Genomic DNA, 20,010 nt, shown 5'->3' with positions numbered 1-20,010 from the left:
AATTTGGGGGAGATATCTTCAGATTTCTATTTCAAGAGTGGAGTGCTATAACGGAAACTGGAATTCAGATTCTCTTACCTGCCTGCCATTTGGCTGTAGATCTTCAGCACGTCTGCTTAATTCAGGAACTGACAAATGTTTTGTCCTCATCTCCACATTTGTTGGGGAAATAAAATTAAAAGCCATTTCTTAACAAAACTTCTCCATAAAGGTATAAGAGAAAGTTAACAGTTGTATTATTGAGTAAGCATTAAGATAGACTGTGATTCGCATCCTAAGCAATCCAATAGGAGATATGAAGAAGATATATTTTGTACAGTCAAGCGGTTACAACCCATTGCATACATGTTCTCAAGATAAACATCTAGTCCTCAAAGGACTTGACACATTATTTTTCACACATAGTTCATCCCAAATTTACTTGGTAGTTGGGTGACCATCTGTGTTTGCTAATTGGCTTTATCTAAGGGAAAAAAATCAGCTGCTTATGTCTTTATGACAGGGGGTGGTTTTACAACTTGGGAGTGAGACGCCTGCCCACCAAAGCTAAGCTGTTACCCTCCCACAGAAACTGAGAGATGAGGCTGCTCTCCTTGATTTTTTTTCCTTGATTACATTTCAAAGAAATACTCCCCAGGTTCTTAGACATTTTTGAGTCTCTAAAGCTGGAAAGAAGCTTATTTAGCTTTTAAAAAGATTTACATATATCTCAAAGAGGGGAACGAAACTTATTACAAGTTGTCTAAGGTAAATGCTTTAAGAAGGGAGATGGGGAGTCTCTTCCCTTATTTTCAACGAAGACTTTTTTTTTTTTCCATTTGCATTTAGCCTTAAAGTGCTCCTCAGTTTGGATATATTTAATGTATCCTTATGATTATTTAGATTCTGTATCTTTGTCAGGAATAATATTTATTTTGTTTTCTTTTTTCATTCTGTCAGTTGGTACCTGCTTTCCTTGTATCTCATTACCAGTGGTGTTAGTTTTGAGCACTAGATTAGTTTTGATCACTAGATTAGTGCATCAGCCACTTCTATTTTAAAGTTAATTCCCCACCCTCATTAAAATAACAGTTCATGGCCAGGTGCCTTAAGAGCTTGGATATTCCTCATCACACTTCTAGTGTATTCACATATTTTTTTTTTTTTTAAGTCTGTAGGGACTTGTGGTTCTTATCTTCACCCCCAACCCCTGCCTGCAATGGAATAAAATCTGCTATTTTTATGTTTTAATTATTTCTAGCTAGACCAGTTGAAGTCCCTTCAAACTGGTTTATATTTTCTTTTAACATATTCCTTTATTGAAAGACTTCTTTCTTTACAGCAAAGAATGATATTCCAATGTCAAGTTACACTTTTTTTCTGCCTGAACCTTAAAATCAGCCAATTCTACAAGGTCTGCTCCTTTCAGGAGAGAATTATTCGTAGAAACCAATATCTGGGAGCTAAATTGTTTGATCCTATTGGTCTATCACTGTTCCTTAGCCTATTCAGCAGACACACCTAGAAGTGTGTGTATACAGCTATATTTCTGTTTGTATCTATATTAAGGATAATGAATTCACACTATCCTCTCCAATTCCAGTGCAGTAACACATGTTATATTCTTGCCTATTCTGTGTTTGTGAACTTACTTTCACTTAATTTTTAAAAATTGAGATATAATTAACCAATACATTGTTTTAGTGTACAGTATAATGATTTGCAATACGTATTGTAAAACGATTCCAACAATAAGTTAACATCCTTTACCCCACATTGTTACACATCTTGTGCATATGAGAACTTCTAAGGTCCACTTCCTTAGCAGCTGGATGGAAATCTATATCCCTCCATCCTTCATATACCTAGTTATATAATGAAACCCGTATTTAGCAAATCTATCACCACTGCCATAAACAAACCCTTACCCCAACACTGTGTAGAACCCTTCCATAAACTGGGAGGCCACTACCAACCCCCTATTTGGATATTCTTCTACTTTTTTCAAGTTCAAAATCGTGTGTTGGGCTGTGTCCTTCTATGGACCCACCCCCCCAACCTCATTCAGGCTGCTAGACCCCATCTTGGAATGCCTTCCATACGAGGCATCATCTGATACAACACAGGTTCTTACTTTCCAAGAGAGAGAGTGAAATTCAAGAAGGAAGAGAAATATTAAAACCTAACCACATTAAAACACACACACATACACACACACACACACACACACACACACGATTCCTGTCTTTATCCTAATTCCAGGAGTTTTCAAACATACTTAGGTTCAATTTTGCTAGGACATATGACTGAATTCATGACTATAAAAGTTACTGGCAAATATTGCTTATTAGGGAAGCTCATTAAACACCTAACACTCAGTGTTTATTGGGAGCTGGTCACATAGGTAGCTTCTGTTTGGCGCACAGAAAAATTCCAGTCTCCCAGAAGGAAAGCGGGTGCTCAAAATAAACTATATTGCTTATAAAAATAGTATAAGCACAATAAGCCACCCTTTTTAAGTTTTTAATTCCAGTTAGTTAACATATAGTGTTATATTGGTTTGTTGTACAATACGGTGGTGATTCAACAGTTCTATACATCACTTGGTACTCACCACAAGTGGACTGCTTAACCCTCCTCTTTCACCCATCCCTTCACACTCCTTCCTCTGGTGTAACTGTCAGTTCTCTATAACTGAGTCTTTGTCTCTCTCTTTCTTTTTTTTTTCCCCTTCATTCATTTGTTTCTTAAAATCTACATATGAGTGAAATCATATATTAGTCTTTTGAAACTTTTTTTGCTTAGCTATATTCTCTAGCTCCACCCATGTTTTTGCAAAGATAAGATTTCATTCCTTTTGATGCTGAATAATATTCCATCATATGTATACATATATACATATGACATATATACATACACACTGCACATTCTTTATCCATTCATCAATTGATGGATATTTAGGTTCTTTCCATAATTTGGCTGTTGTAGATAATGCTGTTGTAAATATAAGGGTGCATGTATCCCTTTGAATTAGTGGTTTTTAATACTTTGGGTAAATATCCAGTAGTGCAGTTACTAATAGTTCTGTTTTTAACATTTTGAGGGACCTCTGTACTGTTTTCCAGAGTGGCTGTGGTAGTTTACATTCCCATCAACAGCCCAAGAGTGTTCCTTTTTATCCATATCCTTGACAATATCTATTGTTTCTTATATTGTTGATTTTAGACATTTTAGCAAGATGAGGTGGTATCTTATTGTAGTTTTGATTTATATTTCCTGGATGAGTGATGTTGAGTATCTTTGCATGTGTCTGTTGGCTATCTGTATGTCATCTTTAGAGGAATGTCTATTCATGTTTGTCCATTTTTAAGTGAGATTTTTTTTGGGGGGGTGAATTTTATTTTATTTTATTTTAAGATTTCTTTCTTTTAGAGAAAGAGCTTGTGCATTTATGCATGGGGGAGAGAGGAGTGGGACAGAAGAAGACTCCCCACTGAGTGTGGAGCAGGGATGCCAGGCTTTTGGATACTAACTCTTTGACAGATAACATTTGCAAATACCTTCTCTTATTTTGTAGGTTGCCTTTTAGTTTTATTGATTGTTTCCTTCACTGTGCAGAAGCTTTTTATTTTGATGAAGTCCCAGTCGTTTATTTTTGTTTTTGATTCCCTTGTCTCAAGAGACATATCTAGTAAGAAGTTACTACTGCCAACATTAAAGAGGTTACTGCCTATGTTCTCCTCTAGGATTTTGATGGTTCCCTGTCCAAAGACATTTAGGTCTTTCATCCATTTTGAACTTATTTGTGAATGGTGTAAGAAAGTGGTCTAGCTTCATTCTTTTGCATGTCGCTGTCTAGTTTTCCCAGTAGCATTTGTTTCTTTTTTCCATTGGGCAATCTTTTCTGCTTTGTTGAAGATTAATTGACCATGTAGTTGTGGGTTTCTGGGATTTCTGTTCTGTTCTATTGGCCTATGTGTCTATTTTTGTGCCAGTACTATGCTGTCCTGATCACTACAGCTTTGTAATATAATTTAAATTCAGAATTGTGATGCCTCCAGGTTTGCTTTTCTTTTTCAAAGTTGCTTTGGCTATTAAGGTCTTTTGTGGTTCAATACAAATTTTAGAATTGTTCTAGTTCTGTGAAAAAGACTGTTGGTATTTTGAGAGATTGCATTAAATGCGTAGATTGTTTCAGGTAATATGGACACTTTAACGATATTCTTCCAGTCCATGAGCATGAAATGTATTTCCATTTCTTTGTGTCTTCTCCAGTGTCTTTTCAGAGTACAGGTCTTTATTGGTTAGTTTTATTCCTGGGTATTTTATTCTTGATTCAATTGTGGATGGAATTGTTTTCTTAATTTCTTTACCTGCTGCTTCATTATTACTGTATAGTAATGCAACAAATTTCTGGACATTGATTTTTATATCCTGACACTCTACTGAATTTATCATTTCTAGCAGTTTTTGGTGTCTTCCAGATTTTCTATATAGAATATCATGTCATCTGCACATAGTGAAAGTTTTGCTTTTTCCTTGCTGATTTGGATGACTTTTTGTTGTCTGATTGCTATAGCTAGAATTTCTAGTACTAAGTTGAGCAGAAGCAGTAAGAGGGGACATTCTTATCTTCTTCCCAATCTTAGGGGAAAGGCTCTGTTTTTCCTTTTGATGATGTTAGCGTGGGTTTTTTTTCCAAATATGGTCTTTATTATATTGAGGTATGTTCCCTCTAAGCCTACTTTGTTGAGGGTTTATATCATGAATGGATGTTGTACTTTGTTATATGCTTTTTTGACATCTGTTGAAAAGATCATGTGGTTCTTGTCCTTTCTCTTATTGATGTGATGTATCACACTGATTTGCAAATCTTGAATCATGCTGGCAGTAAATCCCACTTGATTATGGTGAATAATTTTTTAATGTATTATTGGATTCAGCAATTTTGTTGAGGATTTTTGCACTATGTTCATAAGAGTCATTGACCTGTAGCTCTTTTTTTTTTTTTTGTGGTGTCTTTATCTGGCTTTGGTATTAGAGTAATGCTGGACACAGAATGAATTTGGAAGTTTTTCCTTCCTTTTCTGTGTTCTGGAATAATTTGAAAAGTACAGTATTAACTCTTTTTCAAATGTTTGGTAGAATTTCTTGTGAAGCCATCTGGTCCTGGACTTTTTTTTTTTTTTTTTTTTAAAGATTTTATTTATTTATTTGCCAGACAGAGAGCACAAGGAGGCAGAGAGGCAGGCAGAGAGAGAGAGAGGGGGAAGCAGGCTCCCCGCTGAGCAGAGAGCCTGATGCGGGGCTCGATCCCAGGACCCTGAGATCATGACCTGAGCCGAAGGCAGAGGCTTAACCCACTGAGCCAGCCAGGTGCCTGGTCCTGGACTTTTGTTGTGAGTTTTTTGATATTGCTTCAGTTTCTTTGCTGGTGATTGGGTCTGTTCAAATTTTCTATTCCACTTCAGTTTTGGTAGATTATGTTTCTAGGAATCTTTTCATTTACATTGTCCAATTTGTCGACATGTAGCTTTTCCTAATCTTTTATGATTGTTTTTCTGTGGTATTGGTTATTTCTCATTTGTGATTTTTGAGTCCTTTCTCTTTTTTTCTTTAAGCCTGGCCACAGGTTTAGTTGTTGATCTTTTCAAAGAATCAGCTCCTGGTTTCATTGCTGTGTTCTATTGATTTTTGTTGTTGTTGTTTTTAGTTTCTGTCATTTATTTCTGCTCTAATCTTTATTTCCTTCCTTTTGCTGGTTTTAGGTTTTGTTTTTTTCTAACTCCATTAAGTGTAAGGTTAGGCAGTTTGAGATTTTTCTTGCTTTTTAAGGTAAGCCTGTTTTGCTATATACTTCCTTCATAGAACCACTTTTACTGCATCTCCAAAAATTTCTTCTTTGATTTCCTCATTTACCTATTAATTATTTAGCAGCATGTTGTTTAACCTCCATGTATTTGTGCTTTTTCCAGATTTTCTCTTGTGGTTGACTTAGTTTCATGGCACTGTAGTCAGAAAAGATGCATGGTATGACTTCTCTCTTCTTGAATTTGTTGAGGCATATTGACTAATATGTGATCTATTCTGAAGAATGTTCATGTGCACTTGAAAACAACGTGTGTCTTGCTGTATTTGGATGGAATGTTCTGAATATATCTGTTAAATACAGTTGTTCCAGTGTGTCATTCAAAGCCTTGTTTCAGTGTTTATTTTTTTAGATGATCTGTCCATTGTAAGTGGGGTGATAAAATTCCCTACTGTGTAGTTATGGATTAAATAAGGTTTGTTACTGTTTTATATATTTTGGTGCTCCCACATTGGGTGCATAAATATATACACTGTTGCATCTTGTTGGATTGTCCTTTATGATATGGTGCAGTGTACTTTATCTCTTGTTACAATTTTTGTTTTAAAGTCTAGTTGTTTATTTTAAATATTGCTACCCTGGCTTTCTTTTGACATCTATATGCTTGATAAATATTTCTCCATTCCTTTTAAATTTGTGGAAGTCCTCAGGTCTAAAATGAGTCATTTGTAGGCAGCATATAGATGGGTCTTGTTTTTTATCCATCCTGTTACCCTGTGTTTTGATTGGAGCATTTAGTCCATTTACATTCAAAGTAATTATTGATATGTATTATCATTTTATTTTGTAATTTCTGAAGATTTCCTCTGATCCTTTCCTGTCTTTCTCTTTTATGATATAGTTAATGATATATTTGGATTTCTTTCTCTTTATTCTGTGCATATATTACTGGTTTTTGATATATGGTTACCATTTAAGTTTGTATATAACTTCTGCATATAGCAGTCTATATTAAGTTGATGATCTTTTCAGTTTGAACTCCTCCTCCTCTCCTCCCTGTATTTTAGGTATACGTTGTCATAATTTATATCATTTTATTTTGAGTTCTCTGATTTTTCTTTTCCAGAAATGTTTTTTCTGCATTTGTGTTTCTTCTCTCCATACTATCACTTTTGGTTTCTCTTTTCCACTCTATCCCCTTTAATATTTCTTGCAAAGTTGGTTTAGTAGTCATGAACTCCTTTAGTTTTTATTTGGGAAGCTCATCTCTCCTTTTCTGAATGATAGCCTTGCTGGATAGAATATTCTAGGCTTCACATTTTTCCCATTCAGCACTTTGAATACATCATGCCACTTCCTTCTAACTTGGAGAGTTTCTGCTGAAAAAATCCCCTAATAGCCTTATGGGGTTCCCTTGTATGTTACTGCCACCTTTTGTCTTGCTGCTTTTAATTTTTTTTCTTTATCAGTATATTATGCCAGTTAAATTACAATATGTTTTGGTATGTATCAGCTTTTGTTAATTTTGTTGGGGGTTCTCTGTGCCCGCCAAATCTGGATATCTGTTTCCTTCCCCAGATTAGGGAAGTTTTCAACTATTATTTCTTCCAAATTTCTAGACCCCTTTCTCTCCTTCTTCTGGGATCCTTATAATATGAATGTTATTATGGTTGATGGAGTCACTGAGTTCGCTAAGTATTTTTGCATGATTCTTTTTTTCTTTCTTTGGCTCAGCTTGATTACTTTCCATTATTCTGTCTTCTAGATCACTAATTCAGTCCTCTGCTCTTTTTAGTGTACTGTTCATTCCATCAAACATGTTTCGTATTTTGTTTATTGAGCCCTTTATCTCTGTGTTATTCCTTATCTCTATGTTAAGCGTCTACTCATGTCTTCCACTGTTTTCTCAAGTTCAGTGAATATCCTTATTATCTTTGCTTTAAATATTCCATCAGACATGTTACTTAGGTTTGTTTCATTTAGATCTTTTGCCTTTTGCTGTTCTTTGATTTGGGACAAATTTCTTTGTCTTATTTTGTTTTTCTGTACCTGTTTTTGTGTGTTAAGAAAGTCAGCTAAATCTCCTGTCCTTGAGGGTAATGGCCTTATGAAAAAGAGGTGCTGTAGTGTCCTGCCACATAGCTTTTCCTGTTCCCCAGAATAGCACTTCAGAGTGTCTCCAATGTGTTCTGAGTATGCTCTGCTATTGTGTTCTGGTTGCTTTATTTTTTGGACCAGTCATCTTTAGAGGCCCTCTTTTGACCTGTTGTGGGCAGCATTTGGTCCCTAGCCTGAATGTGGTGCATTTTAGCTAAGTGTGCTCTGGTCTGCTTTTGAAATGAAACCTGTTTCTCATGCTGCCAGAACTAAACCTCCACAAAATTTTCTGTTTGGAGATGCAAGCATGAGCAGGGGTTTGGTCCCACGACACTGGAACTGAGGCAAGCATGACTGAGAAGGACAGTTCCACTGGAGCATGGGGGATAGGGTTTGGTGTAAGCAAGTTAGGTAGCCAATGTTGACACTTCACTGGTTCCTACAGGTGGCCCTGTACTTATACTGAGTGGCAGGGGAGGGAAATGACTCTTGGCAGTTCCTTTGTTCCCAGAGGGGTGTCTCTGTGAGTGTTGCCTCTCTGGGACATGCTTTAAAATGAGAAAAACAAAAATAAAAACAAAAACAAAAAACAACAAAAACTTCCCCATTTTGTGCCCCAGGCTCTCTTTAGTTCATAGTTTCCACACTGTATGTCCTTGGGTTGTTTACCTGCCTTCTTTCCAAAAGCAGTGTAGTGTCCTCCAGATTCTATCCCAACCATGCCTGCTGATACTTAAAACTCCAGGTTTTAAGCCTCCCAGGTTACAAGAGCTCAAAAAAATTGGCTCCTTTTCCTTTTCCAAGCTACTTGCTAGCAGGTCTCATTTCTCCTGTGCAGTCCTCTCTGTACTAGTCTCTCCCTCACCCTTGTCCATGTCTGTGCCTCCTTCCCTGCTGCAACAGACACAGTTACCCCTTTCTCTTCCAAACCATATTTCTGTTTCCTACCTTGTTGATGTGGTCTCTTCTCTACCTTTTAGTTGTTTAATTTCTTCTGCCAGTATTCAGGCCCATTTCTGGGGTATTTAGGATGATTTGCTAGTTGTCTAGTTGTATTCATTGAATGAAGTGAGCCCAGGGTCCTCCTACTCCTCTGCCATCTTCCAGCCACAATAAGCCACTCTTAATCAGTTCTGGTAATGATGGGAGCTTTGCTGAAATCCAAGTTCTAGAATGCCAGCCAAGAGTCAACCTTGCACATGGGCCACTGAAAGAGAGCAGTTAGGCTTGCGCTTATGTAAAGTTGTTTCAGCACATTCATTGACCTCTATTTTTATTTGGGTGTCACTTAATGTTAAGTGCATAAATCTTAACTGACCTGCTTCATAACTTCTACATCTGCCTCTCTCATGTCACCATCACTAGATGAAGATATGGAGTCTATCTATACTCCCAAGAATAGCCGTTCCTTGTACTTCTATCATTCCAGATGAGTTATAACTGGTTTTTGTCACCATGCTAATGGAATTGTGTAATATGTACTCTTTTGTGTCTGTTTTGCTCTCAAACTCTGAGATTCATCCATGCGGTTGTATATATCAGTAGTTTGTTCTCTTACTGATATATAGTATTCCCTTAAATAAATACAGTACAGTTGATGTACACATCCTACTGTATTTGAGTTTAAAAAAAAAATTCAAAACTTACAAAAGCTGATGAACAAATATGTTCAAATTTTTGGGTTTAAATCTTGGTTTCATTTTCTATTCTATATCCAACAGTGGAATTGTAGGGTTATAAGGTATAGCTAAACAGCATATTTTAAGTTCAAATGCATAATTTGGGTTTTTATGACTTTTGTATTCTGACAAGCTTTGTCTTTTAATCAAAGTGTTTAATTATACCTAATGTAATACTGAACACTGGGCTACCATCTTTCTCTTTTCTCATGGTCCTTCTGCTTATCCTTTTTTATTATTCCTTATCTTCTTTTGACTAACCAATATTTTTTTTTCCTTGTGTATTAGGTTTTTAATTGTACCTTCTCTTGGCGCTCCTTGAGTGTGAGCCCTTTTTTTTGGTAGGCAGTTCAATTACTACAGAACATCTTATTAATACTTATTGCTAAGTAATGTTAAGGGTGGTCTGTTTCAGTTTTTCCTTATTCTTTGAGTATGAGCTTCATTCTGTTGACCTGATTCCTATTCCTAGGACTTGGCCTTTCTGGGATCTCGACTGAACTGTGTTGTCTGCTGTAGAGCTTTCACTCTGGCTGAATTTGAACTATAACTTCTCCTATCCTTGAGTGGCCTATGAAATCTCTGCTCATATATTTGAGTTTCTGTTCTTTGGCTCCATTCTCCTGTAAACTGCTATTAGATGCCATATTTTTTGACATCTTTTAACCATGTGAGAGTAATGTTATATATCAGTTTCTAAATCTTCGGGAAGTACTTTAAAAAATGCAGTCAGGAGTAAATCTGGAGTAAAATGGTTCTCATGTCTTGTGCTTTCTTGCTCTGAAGAATTGCATCCCTGTTCTGGTTTCTTCCCAATTCTGTGAATAGTTGTTTTGAATATTTGTCCATCTTTTCAAATTATTTGTGGGAAAGTGAGTCCTTATACTAATTATATTCAGCATGCTGGTTTTAGGTTTGAACCCTGCATTCAATGGAGAAAACTTGCTTAATTTATAAAAAGCTCTGGTGTATTCAAAATAGTTACCTCAATCTGATTTTCTTATGACTCCCCTGATTGTGCCTATTTTAACTTCTGATGTCATTGTAAATTGAACATGCTCTTCTTATACATAACAGTTCTTAAAGAATCTAGGAGATACCTATGAAATTCATTAATCCTTTTTCCTGCCTAAGTTGGCTCCATACATTTCAGTTAGTCTTCATGTACTCCATTCATATTCTGTCATCATCTTGGACCCTTCTTTAAATGTGCCCCCAGTTTTTAGTATTCTTTTTTTTTTTTTTTTAAGATTTTATTTATTTATTTGACAGAGAGGGAGATCACAGGTAGGCAGAGAGAGAGGGGGAAGCAGGCTCCCTGCCGAGCAGAGAGCCCAATTCGGGGCTCAATCCCAAGTCCCTGAGATCATGACCTGAGCCGAAGGCAGAGGCTTACCCCACTGAGCCACCCAAACGGCCCAGTATTCTTTTTAATATTAAAACCAGATGTGGTCTGGGTAGCACAGAAAATTTCAGGACATTTGCTTAGCTATATTTGAAGACTACTTCTGTTATGGTAATCTAATGTAACAAAGTCATTATATGGCATCATTTACTCATATTGTGTTTATATTTAACTAGGCAGTTAAGTGATTTTACTTTTATACTACATTGTGAGGACTAAATGCTGTTTTACAAACTTCTGTGTGTTTTATCTGTTTCTTTTTTTTTTTTTTTTTTTTTGGCTTATTCCAGCTGCTGATTACATTTTAAAACTTAATTGTTAACTGACATATTTATTATCTCCTGCCAAGATTTTCTAGCAGTGTTCTAAAAACATCAGTAAACTGGTGTATAACATGTTTAAAAAAGAATCAGTGGGAACACATCAGACATACTATTACTTACTGTTATTAATTAAAACAATAGCATAAGAACTACTTATTCAGCTCCCACTCTGTCAAGCATTGTTTGCACATACATTCTTCATTCAAGTATTATAGAATGACTTCTGTATGTGCTTTTGTAGCAACTCAGTAAAATGTATTGAATTTTATGTGACTTATCTGGAAGGTACAGCTTGTCAGCTAATAATGTGAGATCCAGAATTTGAATCCACTCTGCATTCTCTGAAGCTCATGTACATGTCATTACTTTAAACTGCTTGTCACTAATCAAAGATCTTTGATTGTGATTCTTATTGCCTAGTCGGGTAGGTTTCCAACCTTCTATTGGCAATCAAAATTCCATGAAATATTTTGAAAATTACTGATCTGTGTAATATTTCTCCAGATTACTAAATCATTCTTAATGTGTTTTCCATGGAACACTAGCCACTAATATGGTTCATTAAAAATGAATACTGTGTTTAAAAAAATGGGGCGCCTGGGTGGCTCAGTGGGTTAGGCCGCTGTCTTCGGCTTGGGTCATGGTCTCAGGGTCCTGGGATCGAGTCCCACATCGGGCTCTCTGCTCGGCAGGGAGCCTGCTTCCCCCCCTCTCTCTCTCTGCCTGCCTCTCCGACTACTTGTGATTTCTCTCTGTCAAATAAATAAATAAAATCTTTAAAAAAAAAAAAAAATGATAAATGAGCAGGCAGTCAACTAATCCTGCACCTTCCCTCATGGGTTCTGAAACAACATAGAATTAGACACAGGTGTGAAATAGGGACTAAAATATCTGCTTGGTAATTAGTAAAACTAAACTGGAGAACAGAGTTTGGACCCAAAATCAAAATTATGCCTCCTACACTTGACACAATTTCAGGCTGCTTCCCTTATAGAATAGAACATAGTATGGGAAGCTTACCAAGTATATGACTGGAGTGGACATTACAATTTATTTGGTCCATCTTCTCTGTGAGAGCGTGAATGTCAACAAAGGACTTAGCTCTTCTTGCTTAGTACTTTATTTTTGTATCACCAATTAAAAAATTGCCTCTCATCAGTGAATAAGCAAGTAAGAGATAAGTGTTTGGCAAGTATTACTCTTTTCTCTTGGAGAAAAAAGTCTTAACCTCCCCCTAGAAAATGTGGGAATTAGCATAAAAAGCACTCTTCTCTAAAGAGTCATCAATTTTTTAAAATCAAATTTTGAAAAAGAATTTAGCTTGTTTTCAAATTGTAAAACTACATTCTAACAAAAGGGCTGAAATAATATGCAGGTAGACTGACTTATGGCAGTTAGAGATTTTATGCAGTACATATCCCTATTACATGTATAAGAGATACTTGAGAAATGGAAGATTTTCCACTGTGGTTCTTGCATGTACTTGGTACCCACTGCTCTTGCTATTCTCTTACACATGACCATACATCCTAACTCTTCCTTCCAATTCCTTTTTAATAGAATACCCAACCAGCAGTTGCTAATACTTGAGTAATTCGACAAGTTATCCCCCTCGAAGTAAACTTAATTTCCTCTGAACTCTCTCACTAATGCTCCCTAAAACCTTTGTCTCTTTTTCTCAAGTTAGAATGCTAATACTGTGGTGGTAATCGTGTTGCATTATAAATGCTTCAACTCAACACATTGTGCACCCTAAACTTTGAAAATGTTATATCAATATCTCAATGAAAAACATAAAATAACAAATGCAATTATAGGATTTATTTTTTAAAAATAATGCCATTGAGGATGATACCAACTTCAGAATGGTATCTCTGGAAAGGGAGAAAGAGAAAAAGAAGGAATAGCAGATAAGTTAATTGTCTTAGTAACACTGTTTAAAAAAATGTCAATCACTATAGGAAACCATATTACTTCTTGTGAAACCTACAAGGTAAGTAGATGAGAAAATGTATCATCCTTCAAATTCTTGAAGTTATTTCAATAATAAAAACAATTGAGGTATTAAAAAAACCCAAATACAATTTTCCCAATTAAAATAAAATGCTACTTCAGGGAATGGGTGTGATGACCATTTTGAAATGCATTTTGAGAAGTGTTTAAAACATATGTTAAGAAGTTTGTAAGAGTGCTACATGTTCAATGTGTTGAAGTGTTATTTCAGTAAATGCACAGAAGGGTCACTCTGTAATGCATATAGAGAAGTGTTTGGAAAAAAATCATGATGGAAGTTTCAAAAGAGGAGACTTTACAACTGGGTACCACAGAAATACACTGACATGAAAACAGGCACGTAAAATAATGGAAGGATTGAGAACCTCGAAATAAACCTATTCATATAAGGTCAGCTAATATTCAGCAAGGGAACTAAGAATAGTCAGTGGGGAAAGGACAGCCAAGAATACCCAGTGAGGAAATAAAGGGCATTGGGAAAACTGGGATTTATGTTAAATGAAATTGAAACCCTATCTTAGGGCGCCTGGGTGGCTCAGTGGGTTAAGCCGCTGCCTTCGGCTCAGGTCATGATCTCAGGGTCCTGGGATCGAGTCCCGCATCGGGTTCTCTGCTCAGCAGGGAGCCTGCTTCCCTCTCTCTCTCTCTGCCTGCCTCTCCATCTACTTGTGATTTCTCTCTGTTAAATAAATAAATAAAATCTTTAAAAAAAAAAAAAAAGAAACCCTATCTTAAAACATTCACAAATTAACTCAAAATGTATTAAATAATTAAATGTCAGACCTGAAACTATAAAACTCCTAGATGAAAACATAGGCAAAAATCTCCTTAACATTTGACAATGATTTTTTTTATATAGAATACTGAAAGCACAGGCAACAAAAGCAGAAATCAGCATGTTGGACTACATCAAACTAAAGTGTTTTGCACAACAAAGGAAACAATCAGCAAAACTAAGATGAAATGTATGGAATGGGAGAAAATACTTGTAAACCAGGTATCTTATAAGGGGTAAATATATAAGGAACACTTACAAATCAATAGCAAAAAAATGAATCCAAAATATTGGAATAAGAATGGAATAATTTTTCCCAAAGCTATCCAAACAGCAGACTGGTACAGGAGAAGTTGCTTAGCATCACTAATCCTCAGGGAAATGGATATCAAGACCACAATGAAATATTACTGAAGAAAGGGAACGCTGTGCACTCTTGGTTGGAATGGAAGTTTGTTTGGCTACTATAAAAAAATAGTAGTGATGGTCCTCAAAAATTAACTGCAATGTGATCCAGCAAACCTATTTGTGGGTATTTATCTGAAAGAAATAAAAATACTATCAGACCACAGCACCTTTGTGTTCATTGTTGAATTATTCACAATAGCTAAGACATGAAATGATGTGTTCTCTGATGAAGAAAATGAAATCATCTATCTATGTATCTTTCTATGCACACTCACATGTAATGGAATATTAGTCATCAAGGAAATCCTTTCATTTGAGACAACATGAATGGCTCTTCAGGGCATTCAACTAACTGAGAGGAGTCAGAAGAAGAAATAGTATAAGATCTCATTTTAGTGTGGAATCTTAAAAATGCTAAACTCATACAAATAGGAGGCTGGTGGTTGCCAGAGACTAGGGAATGGGGAAATGGGGTGATGTTTAGGAAAACTTTGCTATAATCACTCACACCTGTTTTATAGAAACAAATTTTAATTCCACCAAAATATGAATTGTTTTCCCTTACATGAATTAACCAACAATAAAAATCAAATTATGCCTAGGGATAATATTAAGCTTTTGAAGCAAAGTGTTTAATATAGGTACCTGCAATTTTTTTTTATAGTATGTAGAAAATTCTGTATTTTGATAACATTTTGATTCACTTGACATCAGAATGTAACCATTACTAAGTGTCAGACATTATTTTCACTTTAAAGTAGTCATAACAACCACATGAGGAAAATACTATTGTATATACCTATGAGAAAACATATATCCATTTTACATATGAGGAATCTGAGGTGAGGGACACAGAGTGTTGGGTCTGTGATCAAAGGAACGAGACTGATACAAAGCGAAGGTCAAGCAAAGCTTTATTTTCGCGCCAAGCATCAAGAATCAAACCGTCTCTTGCAAAGAGGCAACCTCTCTCTGCCTTACAGACTAGCTTTTAAGGGCAAAGGCTATGTGGTTGGGCCTGGCCATACACAGGTGGCCAATGAGATTGTAACACACAGAGAAAGCTGCACAGTCATGCTAGGTCACACATAAGTGACCAATTTTATAATTTACCCTATAGTAGATATTTGAATTAGCCTATCACCTTGGCCAGAATTAGCGCCCAAAAGGCACCCAAAGGGCGGGGCCCATACTCCTTGGTAGCTAGGGAGACAGTATGCACCCCCACTGATTGGATACCTCCACCTGGCCTGACCCACCCTTGTATTTGGGCTTTGTTACCTGGGACTGGTTTCCTGGACTTGTTTTTAAGTAAGTCCCCTGGGGGCAGGGGGGGCAGGGACAGTTTACGTTTTACTGGATAAACAAAATCACTGTTTAACCGCATAGAATCGCTCTGGCTAAATAGGCCCTTATAAGGGCAAGTGTCTTCTCCCAACTAGTAACTAGTAGAATCAAAATCTGAGCATAGGATTTCTGGCTACAGAATCCAGGCTTTCTACTACCATGCTGGGCATCCTACTAGAATTTTAAAACAAGGTACTTTATGTTTATTTTTGTGGGCTTTAGTGTTATAAGAAAACTTCAAATTATAGAGTTTCTTTTACAAATAAGATTCCAAATTTATTACATTATCAGTAAAGTTAAATAACCATGTAAATAAACAAGCTGTTTATCTTATCACTATTAAAACTTGCAAACTATAGCAAGTTTGTATTTGAAACAAAGTGAAAGGTTGTTCCTGTTTGTATTTAGAGGTGAACACTTAAAAATTCAATTTAAGCAGAAAATATTTATAGGACAATAAGGCAGCTTTAAATTCTAAAAGGGAGAAAAATCCAACAACTTATCAATGAACAAACCAAATTAAAATAATAAAACCATATTTGAAGGAAGAATGAGAGCTAGTCTCCATGTGAAAGTATTATGATATGCTAATTATGCCCTGACGTATGTGCACTCTGCTAACTTACCTTACAAACCAGGATCCACAAGATGAGTACCAAATAAAACTGATTGAGTATAGGAGTCATAACACAGTTTAATTTTCTTCTATAAATGCAAATCAAACCACAAGATGAATGTGACATACCTTAATTTAAATAACAACACTTGACAGTGTACAATACCAAGTACTCTAATGCAGTTTTGGAAAAGTAAAATATTTATCATTTAAAATTGTCAGTTATTATTTTTTCAGACCAAGCTCACAGTAGAGCACATCGTGCATCATCCTGCATTAATGGAAAAGCTGTATTACCAAACAGTAAAAAAAAAAAAAAAAAAAAAAAAAGTAAAATTTAAAAAATCATTTTTATAAAATCTTATTGTCTTTTTATTTTTTTCTTTTTCTTTTTGGACCTGAGTGTGTTTGGTCAGTGGTTTGGGGGGGGGGAAATCCTAAATTACTTGCTCCTGATTCTTTTGGAACTTGTTTAGAAGAAATAAAAATTAGGTAAATCTTAAGGAAAGTTTCTTTTTCTTTTTTCTTTTTTTTTAATTTAATTTTTTTTCAGTGTTCCAAGATTCATTGTTTATGCACCACACTCAGTGCTTGTCACTCATTGTTTATGCACCACACCCATGCAATATGTGCCCTCCTTAATACCCACTACCAGGCTTACTCAACCCCCCAACCCTCTCTCTTTCCTCTCCTTTTGTAACTGCTTTCTCAAGTAGTCCAGGCATCTGTGTATTTGGAAACTACTTTTCTACCTAATTCATGCAGGTTTGAGATGTAATTGCAGTTTATTGCCTATTTCTTTTCTTTTCTTTTTTTTTTAAGATTCTCTTCATTTATTTGACAGACAGAGATTACAAGTAGGCAGAGAGGCAGGCAGAGAGAGAGAGAGGAGGAAGCAGGCTCCCCGCTGAGCAGAGAGCCTGATGCAGGACTCGATCCTAGGACCCTGAGATCATGACCTTTCTTAAGAGAGTATTGGGGCTTTCACAGGAAAGTTGACATGCAAAAACAAAGGTAGGGCTAATAAAACTTGAATGTAAACAAAAATCAACTGGGAAATGTTTATAAGATGTAGAGTCTAGAACACCTTCACCAGATAATCTGAAGCAATAGGTCTGAGATATAGCTTAAGGAAATAGGTTTCCAAGTATACCTGGCCCAATTAACTAGACTCTGAGGAGACTGTTGTAAGGTGGACATTTCTGGCACTATAGGGAGTGGGTACAGATACTTGTGGCAGTTTTTGTTCAAGCATATTCGTTATCCCACTGATGTATGAGAACCTTTTAATATTGCTACTAAGATAAGTTTAACCTTTTATTACATTTTATGTATTAGAAGAACAGTATACAGTTGGTTGTGTCTTTGTATGATATAGCATTAGATTTCAATTGTTACATGCAAAACAGATGGTAGAATGAGATACTCTGTTGTTTTGAGCTTGAGTATTTTATGGTAACTTTTATCCAGCTAAAACTCATATTCTCTAAATTATTTGTCCAGTGGAACCATTGGAATTTATTTTATGAAAAATGCCTGCAATTAAGCCAGAGCAAATATTACTAAATACAAGTAGATTTTAAAATAATTTTAACACAAGATTTGTCCACGTTAGTTCATTTTCTCAAATGATAGTTTCTCCATACCCGTTGAAGTGCACCTTCTCAAGGTTTTTCCTTAATGGGAGCATTGACCTTTTTTAGTCTCCCAATCTTCATATTGTTGCACCACTTTAAGGTGAATTTGAATGCCCCTACTTTGCACATAAATGAAAATGCAAATTTGAGAGCTTCCCTTGGAGGTGAGTGAAAAATAAGACAATCTGCTCTACATTTCAAGTGGAGCACTATCTCTGCCCTATTGAGAAAACTTCCTGTCTCATATTTTACTTAAAGACTATATTTTTTAAAAACATGCACCACATATTTTACATAGATCTTTATACCATATAATACATATACAAAAGTGAACTTACAAAGTACTCTAAAGAATATAGACTTAGCCTAGTTTTATTGCCCAACAAAACCCATATGAGGATTTGGTTCTCTTGAATAAATATTATAGAAGATAAGCTATGGCTCTGCCTAACCTAATTGGATACTTCAGTTATTTAAAGTCTCCCCTTAAATTATATTTTAGATGATACTTAGAATATTCAAAAAGTAACTTTTACATATACTAGTCTGTTATATAATTGGAACAATTACAGTTTCCCTAAGACTGACATTCTTTGCACTGTCTGAGTGCAAAGGCTTTTTCTTTCTAGAACCTATCACACAGTTTAGGAAAAAAATTTTTTTGAAGTTAAAATGAGTTGAACTTATGAAATAAACTTGTTACATTTATCACAAAGTTGATCAGGTCTTTTCTTAGGAAGACTCTGCTACTGTGTATATTAATAAATTTTGATATTATAACATTCCCTGAAAAAAATAATATAAGTTAGACTTTATTTTTTAACTTGAGCAGATTATTAGCATAGATTTTGGAAGAAGGGAAATTGAAGCATTTTCAATAGCTTATGAGGTCATGTTTCCATTTTATGTTTAAATCTACCTTAGGCTGTCTGAATGGCTCAGTTACTTAAGCATCTGCTTTCTGCTCAGGTCATGATTACAGGGTCCTGGGTTGAGGCCCACATCAGGCTCCCTGATCAGGAGGGAGTCTGCTTCTCATCTCCCCCTGCCCCTCTTCACTAGTTGTGAGCTATGGGTGCATATATGCTTACGCGCAGTCTCTTTCTCTCTCTCTCTCGCTCTGTCTCTCTCGCATGTGCTCACTCTCTCATGCTCTCTTTCAAATAAGATTTTTTAAAAATCTACCTTAAAATTTAATATTCATTTCAGATAACAGTTTAATTGGAATCTACCAATATTTTAAATTAGTTTACAAGTTAGTTTAGATGAACAAAAACTATTTTATAATGCTCACCAATTTTAAGTTATTTTTGTTATTTAATTAAGAAATATGAATACTAAATTATACTTTATATTTAAGTGAAATAGCAGATTGAATATGAATGGAAAATGGGTGGGATACTTAAAGTTTAGTTGAACTCCCTCTCAAGCATCTATTTCAACATTATTTTGCATGTCCTCTAAAACCTTGAGTACAAAGAACAGATTTTCCCAGACAGAGGATAGTTTTTGGTCAAGTATATATAACTCAGATAATTACTAATAAATATGAAAATACTGACTTTAATTACTTCTCAAGTTTTGAGAGAAATATGGATTTTTGAAATGTAATATAGAATTCACCAAAGACAAGTGTTTGCATTTGATGTTTCCTGTATGATGTTTCATACAGATGAAAGAGAATGCAAAATAAAACTTCAAATGCTATTTATAAGTGACGGTACATAGTAAATCCAGGGACTGAATAAAATAGCCTTATGCACATAGCAGATGCAATGTCTGCCCTGGAGGGAGATATGAAGTCCTTATAGGAAGGCTAAAAACACACACAGGTAAATCTTCTTTATACATATTTATCCTGCCAAGTTGACCTAGAATATTATGTAAAGTTTCTTGTCAAATTACTCATGAAATATGAATAT

This window comes from Neovison vison, chromosome 10, assembly GCF_020171115.1.
Source record: "Neovison vison isolate M4711 chromosome 10, ASM_NN_V1, whole genome shotgun sequence".
NCBI classification, from domain to species: Eukaryota; Metazoa; Chordata; class Mammalia; order Carnivora; family Mustelidae; genus Neogale; species Neogale vison.
Note: the sequence above shows the minus strand (reverse complement) of the source record.